General features: G+C 43.2%; 1 protein-coding gene across 2 annotated transcripts in view; it reads left to right on the forward strand.

Annotated features, from left to right (window-relative positions):
- The first annotated feature begins 83 nt into the window (after positions 1–83).
- Positions 84–11126, forward strand: part of PKIB (cAMP-dependent protein kinase inhibitor beta) — a 78478-nt gene continuing 67435 nt past the window's right edge. For both annotated transcript variants that reach the window (XM_014456244.2, XM_006089224.3), the window contains exon 1: positions 84–204. The gene's annotated coding sequence lies outside the window, so the exon portion shown is untranslated. The remainder of the gene's footprint in view (positions 205–11126) is intronic.

An 11126-nucleotide genomic window follows, 5' to 3' on the forward strand; every position in this document is an offset into this window, starting at 1 on the left:
CGGGTCCCCCGGCCGCTCCCTCCGCCCCGAGTCATCCCGCCGCCGCCTGGCCGCAAGCTCACAGGTCAGACGCGCCGCATCCCCCGGGCTGTGCAGGCCGCAGCGCTGGAGCCCGCGCCGCAGCCCCCGGCCACCGAGGCTGGACCAGCCCGCGCGCAGGAGGACACCTGGCCCCGGCTCGGCGGGCGGCTCCGCGCGCAGCTGGTGCGTACCCGGCGGAGGGGCGGCGGGGTGGGTGTCCCGGGTGCGGGTGGAGGGAAAGGATTGGGGAGTCGGGGGGAGACGGAGCCAGCGGAAAGGTGGTGAGTGCAACTTTCCCATGTTGCGCCCGTCGGCACCGGCACGGGGGGCGGGAGGGGGTTCCAGCCGATGCCCCCTTTGCTTCGGGGACCACACCATTCACAGGCAAACCAGGGCACTTTTAGAGTGAAAGGGGGCGCTCGGGTCCAGGAACATAACCGGGGAGGTCTGGCCACCTGCTGCGTGCCCGCTCGGACCTGGAGGTGGACGAACACCGGTGACCTCCTGCCCTAAGTTGCTGAGCCCCTCGCCCCCCGCGCAGGCGAGGCCACGCCGGTTTCCGTGGGTTGCGCGTGGCCACCCCGGGCAGCTGCTCGCGCCTGCGGGGGGAGCAGACCGGCGTGTCTTTAGCCGGGTCACCTTCCCCAGCGGGGTCCGTCCCTTCTTCGATGAAACCTGGGGATGATTAGGCCGATGATCCCAAGGGTCCCCGGCAGCGGCGGATGTCCCCGGAGCGTGGGACTCCGGCCGGCGCCAGGGGGACACGCGAATGTAACGTGGCCGCAGAGGCTCGGGAGAGCGGGGGGCTTGGGTCCTGGCGGCTGCTGCCCCCGGGGGAGCTCCTGAAAGTGCCGCCCGGGTGGGGGTGGGTGAGGGGGATGAAGGTTCTGGCCCCGCTGCCCTGGCTGGGGCTGGCGATTCCTGCCGAGGGAGGCTGAGCCGGACCCGCCAGCCCCATCTTCCCAGAGCTCATCCTCCGAGCGCAGCCCAACCCGGTTCCTTTTGGAAAAGCGCTTGGCCTGAGTGGGGGCCCCCGGGAAACATTTAAAAATATATAAAGGAAGAAACCCCAACTCTGCAGGTGTTGTTAGAGTCTGTACCGGACTGGAAGGTGGAGAGGAGATGTGAGCCTGACGACCACTTTAAACATTCACCTGGGGGGTGGGGGGGGGGGGGGAGCAAAACAAAAAACCCCGAAAACTTATATTAATGCTTTGGATACTGAAAAAGTATTGGATTAGATTTACTTTGAGTATTGCATTTCGCTTTGTATGCATATAGATTCAAAATCCAAGATGCCTTCGTCTTCATTGACATTGCTTGCTACACATTTTAAAAAATGGTTCTGGGATTTACTATTCCAAAACTCGGAATTCGGATTATTAAAATGAGATCTAACGGCCATAAGGTCACAAGAAGTAATGGGGTAGGTTCTGAGTCAGGGTTGGTTAAGACCAGCATTTTGAAAACCCTGTTTGTCTTCTGTTAGTATGTCCCCTGCTGGTCAATGATAATCAGAAATTTCAGAATTGTATTAAGAAAATAAGTTCACCTATATTTATTTTCACCATTAATTATAAAATTCTTTGCTTTATCTGTAGTTTTTTTAAAAAAACAAAAGTAATATCATAGATATGCTCCATTTCCCAATGAAGAAATCATCTTAATATATCTTTCATAGGAAATCATACTTTTAATGGCTGTTATAGTGTTCTATTAAATTTTTAACTAATTTCTTTTGGCAAGCATGCAAAATTTCTCCAAATTTGGTTTTACAAACAATATCATAGTAGATAACTATTCATAATTTTATACACTGTACAGACCTATTTGATTATTTTCTTTGAATAAATTTCCATAGAATTGCTATGTAAGAGCATATTCACTTTTTAAAGATTTGTGATACATTCTGCAATTTTTTTTCAGAAGTCCTATAGCTATTACTACTCAAAATACCATTTTTATTAACATAGTAAGACTGTGTCAAAATTTTAAAATTTAGAAATCAGGGAGGAAAGAAAGCTCTTATTTTTATTTCTTCGGTTGTTAATGAGGCTGAATAGTTTTAGTTGGCCAAAATGTTTAACAGATATTTTGGATTTACTTTTATGAGTTGCTTTTCTATATTCTTTGCCTATTTTTAATCCTTTTTTGTTTATTTGTTTCAAGAGCCTTTTATTCATAAGGATATTAACTCTGTGTATCTATTACGTTGCAATTTTTGAATCAGTTGATTTTTGCCATTAACTATTTGGTGCACACTGCTTTGCAGTATACTTAAATTTGATCGATGTCAAAACTTCTATCAATTTCTTCTTGCATTCTGACTTTATTAAGCTTGAGAAGGACTTTCGCACTTGTAAAAATATTCCTCTACACTTTTTAAAATACTTTTGATGTCCTTTCTTATTTAACATTTTTACCTTTTGGAAGTTAATTTAGTAGGTTATCTAACTTTATAATTGCTATTTTTTAATGGCTAGTCATCTCAAATCCACTTGTTCCATAACTGATTCCTTCCCCACTAATCTATATATATAAAAGGCTAAGTGACTGACCGTCCTACTGACTGACCACCGGTACATATGACGCGCACTGGCAATTTAAAAATAAACGTTGACTTGTGCATGCACGATATTTGTCCCTGTCTGACACTGGCCTCCCTTTTAAATTAATTCGAAGACAGTTTCCTGTGATGACAGCAGTTGCGATGACTATTAATAAATCACAAGGACAAACTCTAGACAGAGTAGGAATATTCCTACCTGAACCCGTTTTTGGACACATGTTGCTTTTTCTTGAGTTCGAAGAGCGTGTGATGTTAAAGTTGTAAATACTTCATCATAGGGGAAATTAGTCAAGCACGCTGAAAGTGTTTTTACTTTTAATGTGGTATACAGGGAGATATTAGAATAAGTTTAATCAATTTATCAGTCATTGTTTTTATCAATGTTGTTTTTATATCATGCTTTTGTTTTTATATCATGTTTTTGTTCTTTTTATATCATGCCTTTGTTGTTCTATCATGTTGTCATTGTTCATTTATTAATCATTTTATATATTATTTTCATATACATTTTACTAATTTTCTTTGATCTCTGACACTTCTACAGTATTATAGAGAAAAGGCAAATAGCGATATTAAAATATTTCTTCTAATTAATTTCCTTTCAATGTGCACAAATCCGTGTACCTCCTGTGCCCCCCACCCCTGCATCTCCTTGAAGCCAAACTTCCTCATAGCTGCCCCTACCATTGTGAAGTCCCACAGACTTTCCACTCATAAGCTTTCCTGGCTGCAGCCTCTTTGATCATCTCCCTATGATGCCTTGACACACATCTGTCACTCACATCTTCCCCCAGCAGTAAAAGGTATGCCATGTCCCCTATCAGAGCTGTTGGCGCTCCCTAAATTCCCACATTACCAGTTTGGGAACGTATCATATTGTTAGCCCTGAAAAACATAATTTTCTAATGATTAAAATCCGTTTTTATCATTTGTCTACTTATTTTTCCTCTTTGCCTTGAGATATTATTATCCTTTGTGCTGTCTCTTTCTGATCTAACTTCTGCTCTTTATTCTTCCTTTGAAATCATTCCATCATGCCTTTTGGAACACCTATTTAATCACAGTAAACTCCTCTTAACCTCCACTTTTTTCCCTCAGTCCTGAAACTTGACTCTCCCCTGGACCTCCCACTTCCCCCTCCTTCTTGGAGACTATTTATTATTTCATAGTTCATGAATCTCCGGGTTGGAGATGCGTCAAATGCCCTTCAAGCACCTATATCCCATCTCCAGATCATTATTTCTCCACCATCTTACTCATCCCTGTTCCCTTGAGTTATCTGGCTACACTATCCTCTAACATTGCTCATTCCTGTTATCTATTCACCACTTGAGCACTCCAGGAATTGATATACAGTTTTCTTCTCCTGTCCTCAGTCTGAGTGACTCCATATCTACACCCAACACCACAACCTATCAGTCTTTGACCTCCACAAGTCAAGCAGTAACCTCTTTTACTGCTCGCCCAACCACGTCTGTAGCCACACCTTGGGCTTGCTATCATGTGAAATTGTTCCTTCCTAAAATTTCAAATTCAGAAACTCTCTGGCATAGCATCTTATATATATATTTTACACCAATCCAAAGATTTACACCTACACTTGTTCATTGGGTTGGCCAATACTTCGACCCACCCATGCTCTTATTGTTTGAAGTCAGATGGTTCTCAGTGGATTCCATTTCCATTACCACAAGTCAATGGAGAACCTAAGAATTATGGGTGCTTCTGGATAGTCTCTTGCCACCCTCTCCCTTACAACTACAGTAACCTCAGTCTCACCACCACCTGCCTTCATTCCTCTATGACCTTATGACCCCTATCTTCTTGTTTGTGCAAATTATTGCAAAATCCTTATACTTCCAAGTAGCATGATCAACTGTTTTGGTTTCCCTGGGACTCGGAGGTCTCCCAGGATGCCATGTGGCATAAGTCCTTGACATAAAGACTTCAAATTTTTGAAAATTTTGAAATTCATTATTTTTTTTTACATGTCACCTTTCAAGCTATAAGTTATTAGTTCATCTAAAGTACAGAAGATCCTTGAATAATGTTATTTTGTTATAACTTTGGTGAGATACTGTAGGAACTTAATTCTTGCTTATATCAATTATTGTATAGTAAAATTAGTTTCATTATACGTTGTTTTGCTTAGTCTCAGAACCTATCTATGATGTTGAGTAAGGATGTACGTGATGGCTCTTGCTGTTCCTTCTCTCTCTCTCTCTTTCTCTATCTCTCCCTTTTAATTTAGTGTGGGTTGAGAAACTCAGATGACCAAGTGCATTACTTAGGAATGTTATAGTTGCCTATGATAGAAAATCAGCATTAAATTGGCTTGAGGAGATAGGGAGAATTTATCAGATTTATGTAAGCCAAACTTCAGTCACAGTTGATCTAGGACTCAAATTATTTTGTAACGACCCAATTTCCTTTTACTTTTTGGCTTTACTCTCTTTCAATTTGGCTTTATTCTTAGGCCCTGCTTAGTGACAAAGCTGCTATCAAAAGCTCCAGGTCTAACGTCTCAAGTTTAAATTCAAAGAGAAAAAAGCACCTTTACTTAGTAGGTTTGGCACCAGACCTAAGATAGACTAACCTGCATCGTGAACCCACTCTTTAAGCATTTGCTGGGTTGGAAAAACGTCCTAAGCTTGCTGGGATGGGTTTGAGTCACTCATCACCTCTGAACTGATCACTGTGGCTATGGGCATATAGGGAACTCTGGTTTGTCAGGTCTGGCTCTCAACTTCACTCTTAGAAACAACTGAATCACATGGAGTGAAAACAGGAGGGACGCCTCTTCAAAAGGGAAATGGATGTTGGGCAGGCAAACTTTTAAGAATATATATATTTTTATTGGTTTCATATAGGAAGCAGGGAGAGAGAGATAGAAACATCAATGATGAGAGAGAATCATTGATGGGCTGCCTCCTGCACGCCCTCTACTGGGGATCGAGCCCGCAACCTGGGGATGTGCCCTTGACTGGAATTGAACCCAGGGTCCTTCAGCCTGCAGGTCAACGCTCTAGCCACTGAGCCAAATAGCTAGGGGCAGGCAAACTTTACTACCCTTTAAACTGGTCAGGTTAAAAACAAAACAGAGGCATTAACAGGATCTGATTAAACCTGTAGCAATGTCTTATGAGTAAACAAGCTGGACATGATTAGTGTATAGGTTTTATGACATTTATTTTAACTGAACAGCAGTATTTCTTAATATCCTGATTCTTGACTATATTCTTTGTAGTTAAGTTGCAAAATAAGTAAGCTTTGTGTAAATAAATTTTGTTCAATATAATTCTGTTTAATCACAATTAATGGATTTTTTAAAAATTCTGTCTATTCAAATAATATTTTGAAGATAAATAATAAATTAAAGTTAATCTTTCTTTTTTACATAAAAATTTTTGGAGCTAACATTAAAAATAAAATCAACAGATAATTTGAGTGGTAATAGTGGAACAGATAACTAAAGTAGAAATTTAAAAACTTTCACATGAGGCCAATTCAACTTTTAAGTAGTCATGTGAATCTGAAGAAGTTTCCTAATCTCTTGAGATTCCAATTTTTTGTCAACAGTTACACCAGTATTTCTGAATTTGATTTCAGTTCTTCATCGTTAAATCAGTACATTGAACAAAGTACTTGCATTATTCTAAATAGAGTCTATAATTCCATATTTTATTGCTATGTGTGCTCATTTATTTTTAGGTTCATTTCTGTGCATATTTATAGATGTCCTTTATTTAAGTTTCTAATGAATTTTGGAACTCAATACATACCTATCTGAGATGAATGGTTACCTAATTCAAATAAGCAAATACTTGTTTAAAAATACCCTTCTGAAAAAAAGAAAAAAGAAAAAAAGCACCCTCCTGGATTTGGGTACTCATCTTAGTGATATGGTGCATGCAAGAAAGATTGACACTCCATCCTTTCTATAGGAAGCTTAGAATTCTATCCATTTGGGGGAGATGAAGGAAGATAATACACATAATAACATTTCTGCTAGGCTGACTGTAATGGGTGCCACAAAGGAAGTAAAAAGTGCTGTGGGATTTCAAAGGAAAGAAAGATAAATTTTGAAATTGATCAGAAAGATTTTATAGAGGATGAAGGACTGATGGAATTTCAATGAGTGGGTGAAACATTCCTGATTGGAAGAACAGTATGAACAAAGGTGCAAATACAGGACAGGAGGAGGCAGAGTTGTGTAGAATTGTAGGGAGTGGGAGAAGACAAGGGTAGAAAGGTAGATTGGGGCTGTAGTGAAGAATCTTAAATGCTGGGCTGAAGACTTTAATGTTAAATTTGTAGCTAAGTTGCATCCTTGGATGATTCTGAGTAGGGAGTTATATAATCAGTGGTGTATTTTATGAGTCAAAAAGTATTTTGAAAAAAGAAGTATTTGTAAATAAATACACATAACAGTTGTATACGTTTTTTGCTGATCTTTATTGCATTATTTCCTATTTAATTAATTTCTCCTCTTATATCTAGCATTTAATTCCCTCATCTTTGTTTTTCAAATTTTATTTCTCATTTACAGTTTACATGTAATACTATTTTGTATTAGTTTCAGGTGTACAGCATAGTAGTTGGACAATCATATACTTTACAGAGTGTTCCCCCTGTAATTTCCAGTACCCACCTGCCACCATACATAGTTATTCCAATATTATTGACTATATTCCCTATACTGTACGTTACATCATCATGACTACTTTGTAACTACCAATTTGTACTTCTTAGTCCTTTCACTTTTCTCACTTGTCAGCTTCTCTAAAGATCCAAGGATAGAGTTTAAAGTAAGGATACATTCAGGGGTGTCCCTCAGGGTAGGAGCTAGCTCTGCTCTGGTTTTTATTTAGTGACAGTTGGAGAGCATTCCGAGAAATGTGTGTAAGTTATGTAACTAGTCACGTAGGGCCCTTGGCCTCCTGTTAGCCTGGCCCTCTTGAGAGGCAGTGCTCTGGGAGCAGCTGGGTCAGACTCAGTGCTGTTGCCTAGCAGTCCCCGAGGACCAGTCATAAGGGGTTGTTGCTGAGCAACCAGGGGCTCATGGTGGCACATCATCCCCCATGCAGCTTTACAGCAGTTTCAGGCCTGCCCCCATGGGAGAAGCAGTACAATCTGGCAGGGGGCCAAGCCTCCCTCAGAGGCACAAGGGTTGCTAGCAGTAAGTATTGGACCTCAGAATCTAAGTCAATAACTTGTGCTCTATGAACCTGCAAGCAATGTATGGAATGATGGAAATTCAATTAACATTGAACTTGGTGCAAGGGAGGTAGTTGTGGCAGCTGGAGTTCTCATTTCAGGTCCTTTTCTTCCAGTTTCTTTCTCCTCCAGGCTGAGTTGCAAGGTAAATTTTCCGGGTCAATGGAAAGTACTTTTTCTTTATGCCACATTAAATATGTAACTTTTCCTATTAACATTATTTAGCCAAAGCAAATATTTACATTTGAGAAAAGCCAGCAAGCTAACTCTGGCCTTGTCAAGTGGGCCTACAGTGGCAAATTATTTGACTCAATATCAATGCAAGCACTTGCTGCTAATATTTGAGATACTGCTTTGAATTATTTTTTTTCTGTATAGAAAAGTCAAAAGATAACTCACCAGAACCACATGAGATACTGCTTTGAATTTTTTTTCTGTATAGAAAAGTCAAAAGACAACTCACCAGGACCACATCTTATTTTGTTTTTAATATTTAACCTAGTCCGTAAATGACTCTCCGGGAGAGATGATAACATGTCGAAACTAACCGGCTCTTGAAAGGGGCTTGAGCTCTGCTTTAAGGACTCGGAGCTGCCGGTGTTGAGCAATGGCTTCTCCTGAAGATCTAGGCACATATTTGAACAGCCAAAACTGAGCTCTTTCCGTGTCTTGGGAATAGCACACAGCTGCATCTGAGGCGAAATTGTAAAGCAGAGAAGCCTGCAACTGTTAGATTTGAGAAATCATTAACATTGGCCAGCTAGAGGGAAGTGGTATAAACCTTTCTTATCTCCTTCCTTCCCACTACCTTTTCAGCCAGTACTTCTGGCCTTGGGCGGTGACTGTCTGCTGATCCAAATGGTTTGGGAGCGTGACTTTGAAAGGGTACAAAGGGGAAGCTGCTTTGTTGGCACTGGATCTATACTCTTGTATAGGGACCTATATTCTTTAAAAAAGAAAAATTAAAATTCTTCTGAAGAAGTACATACAGGTTTTTGTTTCACACACACATACGTGCATACCCACTCATGTGCCTAAACCAATTAGAGTACTCCTGAGAAATCTAATAGTAATGGAACGTTTAAATGTTTTTCTAAGATGCCTTATTCAAAGCTACTTAATGTTTAAAAGTGATTTCTTTACTAATTGTATCATAAATACATACATATATATATACACATACACACACATATATATATCATTGGAGGAGCATCCTATTTACTGTTGTTATTTAAGAGTATTATAAATCTAAAACATTAAGTACAGTATGTGTCAGACATTGTTCTGTATGACAAAGTATGTCATTTAAGTCTCCCAACAGCTCTATTTAATAGGTACTATTATTTTACATATGGGGAAGTCTAGTCCTGCCCAGAAAAGTTGAGTAACTACACAGTAAAAGATTTATAATCAGAAAGTGGACATAAATCTCACTTTTTTGAGAAACAGGTTTCTATGCGCTAATGACATATATATCTATACTAGAGGCCCGATGCACAAAATTTGTGCACTTAGGGCGGGGGTTGTCCTTCAGCCTGGCCTGCACCCTCTCATAGTCAGGGAGCCCTTGGAGGATGTCCGACTGACAGCTGTCCACGGGGACCGGGCCTAAGCTGTCAGTCAGACATCCTTAGCACTGCCGCAGAGGCGGGAGAGGCTTCCACCACCGCTGCTGTGCTCGCCAGCCGTGAGCCCAGCTTCTGGCTGAGTGGCGCTCCTCCTGTAGGAGCGCACTGACCACCAGGGGGCAGCTCCTGCATCAAGCGTCTGCCCCCTGGTGGTCAGTGCGCATCATAGCAACCAGTCGTTCAGCTGTTCAGTCAATTTGCATATTAGCCTTTTATTATATAGGACTAGAGGCCCGGTGCACAAAAATTTGTGCACTGGGGGGGGAAGGGGGGGTCCCTCAGCCTGGCCTGTGCCCTCTTGCAGTCTGGGACCCCTCAGGAGATAACGACCTGCTGGCTTAGGCCTGCTCCTGGGTGGCAGAGGGCAGGCCCAATCCCTAGGTGCAGCCCCTGGTTGGGCTCAGAGCAGGGCTGATTGGGGAGTTGGGGCGCCGCCCCCTGTCATGCACAGAGCAGGGCCAATCAGGGGGTTGGGGCGCTGCCCCCTGTCACGCACAGAGCAGGGCCCATCAGGGGGTTGGAGAGCTCCCCCCTGTCATGCACAGAGCAGGGCCCATCAGGGGGTTTGGGGAGCTCCCCCCTGTCACGCACAGAGTAGGGCCGATAGGGGAGTTATGGGCACCGCCCTCTATCACCCACAGAGCAGGGCTGATCAGGGGGTTGGGGCGCCGCCACTGTCATACTCAGGGCAGGGCCGATGGGGAGGTTATGGCTCTACCCTGTCACACACAGAGCAGGGCCCGTGGTGGTGGGAGGGTGGGTGGGGGGGTTGGGACGTCGCCCCCTGTCACACACAGAGCCACAGGGCGATCAAGGGGTTTGGGCGCTGCCCCTGTCATGCTGTTCCGGTGCCAGGAGGCCTCGCTGCTCTGCTGATCCCGGTGCTGGGGAGGCATATTACCCTTTTACTATATAGGATAGAGGCCTGGGGGCTTGGCTGCTTTGCCCTGAAGGGTGTCCTGGATCATGGTGGGGTTCCCACTGGGGTGCCTGGCCAGCCTGGATGAGGGGATGATGGCTGTTTGCAGCTGGTCACACACCCTTCAGGGTGGGGGTCCCCACTGGGCTTCCTGGACAGTCTGGGTGAGGGGCTGAGGGCTGCTTTCAGGCTGGTGGTTGTTGATTGAAGCTCTCAACCTCTCCTTTTTTTTATTTTATTCTGGGCCAGCTTTAGCTCTGGCTCTAGCTCTGAGAGCAGGTATCTGGTTTGTTTCGGTTCTATAATCGAAACAATGTATAACTCCAGCTCTGAGATCCCGGCCTATATTTGTTAGAATGTTTCAAACTGCCAGCTCAGAAGATGCAAGGCAGGCGGGGAACGTTGGAGTCTGCAGTCACTGGAGCAAGCAAGCCTCAGGATCCCTTCCAGCTGCCTGGCTGCCGGCCGCCATCTTGGCTGACAGTTAATTTGCATAAGGATACGCTGATTAGCCAATGGGAAGGGTAGCGGTCGTACACCAATAACCAGGTTCCTCTTTTATTAGTGGGGATAGATATTGAATGTAAAGTCTTATTGAAAATAAATGAAATTTTTGAAAACCGGGGAATTAAAGACCTGAACTGGTAGAAAAGCGTTAAGAAAGCATGGAAGGATTTACATTACTGTGGGTTTTTGAAGCTGAGCTGCTCCAACCTTTGCTTGCCAGAGGAAATATACCAAATTATCACCCAGATTATTACAATAATAACAC

The sequence above is a fragment of the Myotis lucifugus genome, unplaced genomic scaffold (assembly GCF_000147115.1).
Source record: "Myotis lucifugus unplaced genomic scaffold, Myoluc2.0 scaffold_57, whole genome shotgun sequence".
Classification (NCBI taxonomy): Eukaryota; Metazoa; Chordata; class Mammalia; order Chiroptera; family Vespertilionidae; genus Myotis; species Myotis lucifugus.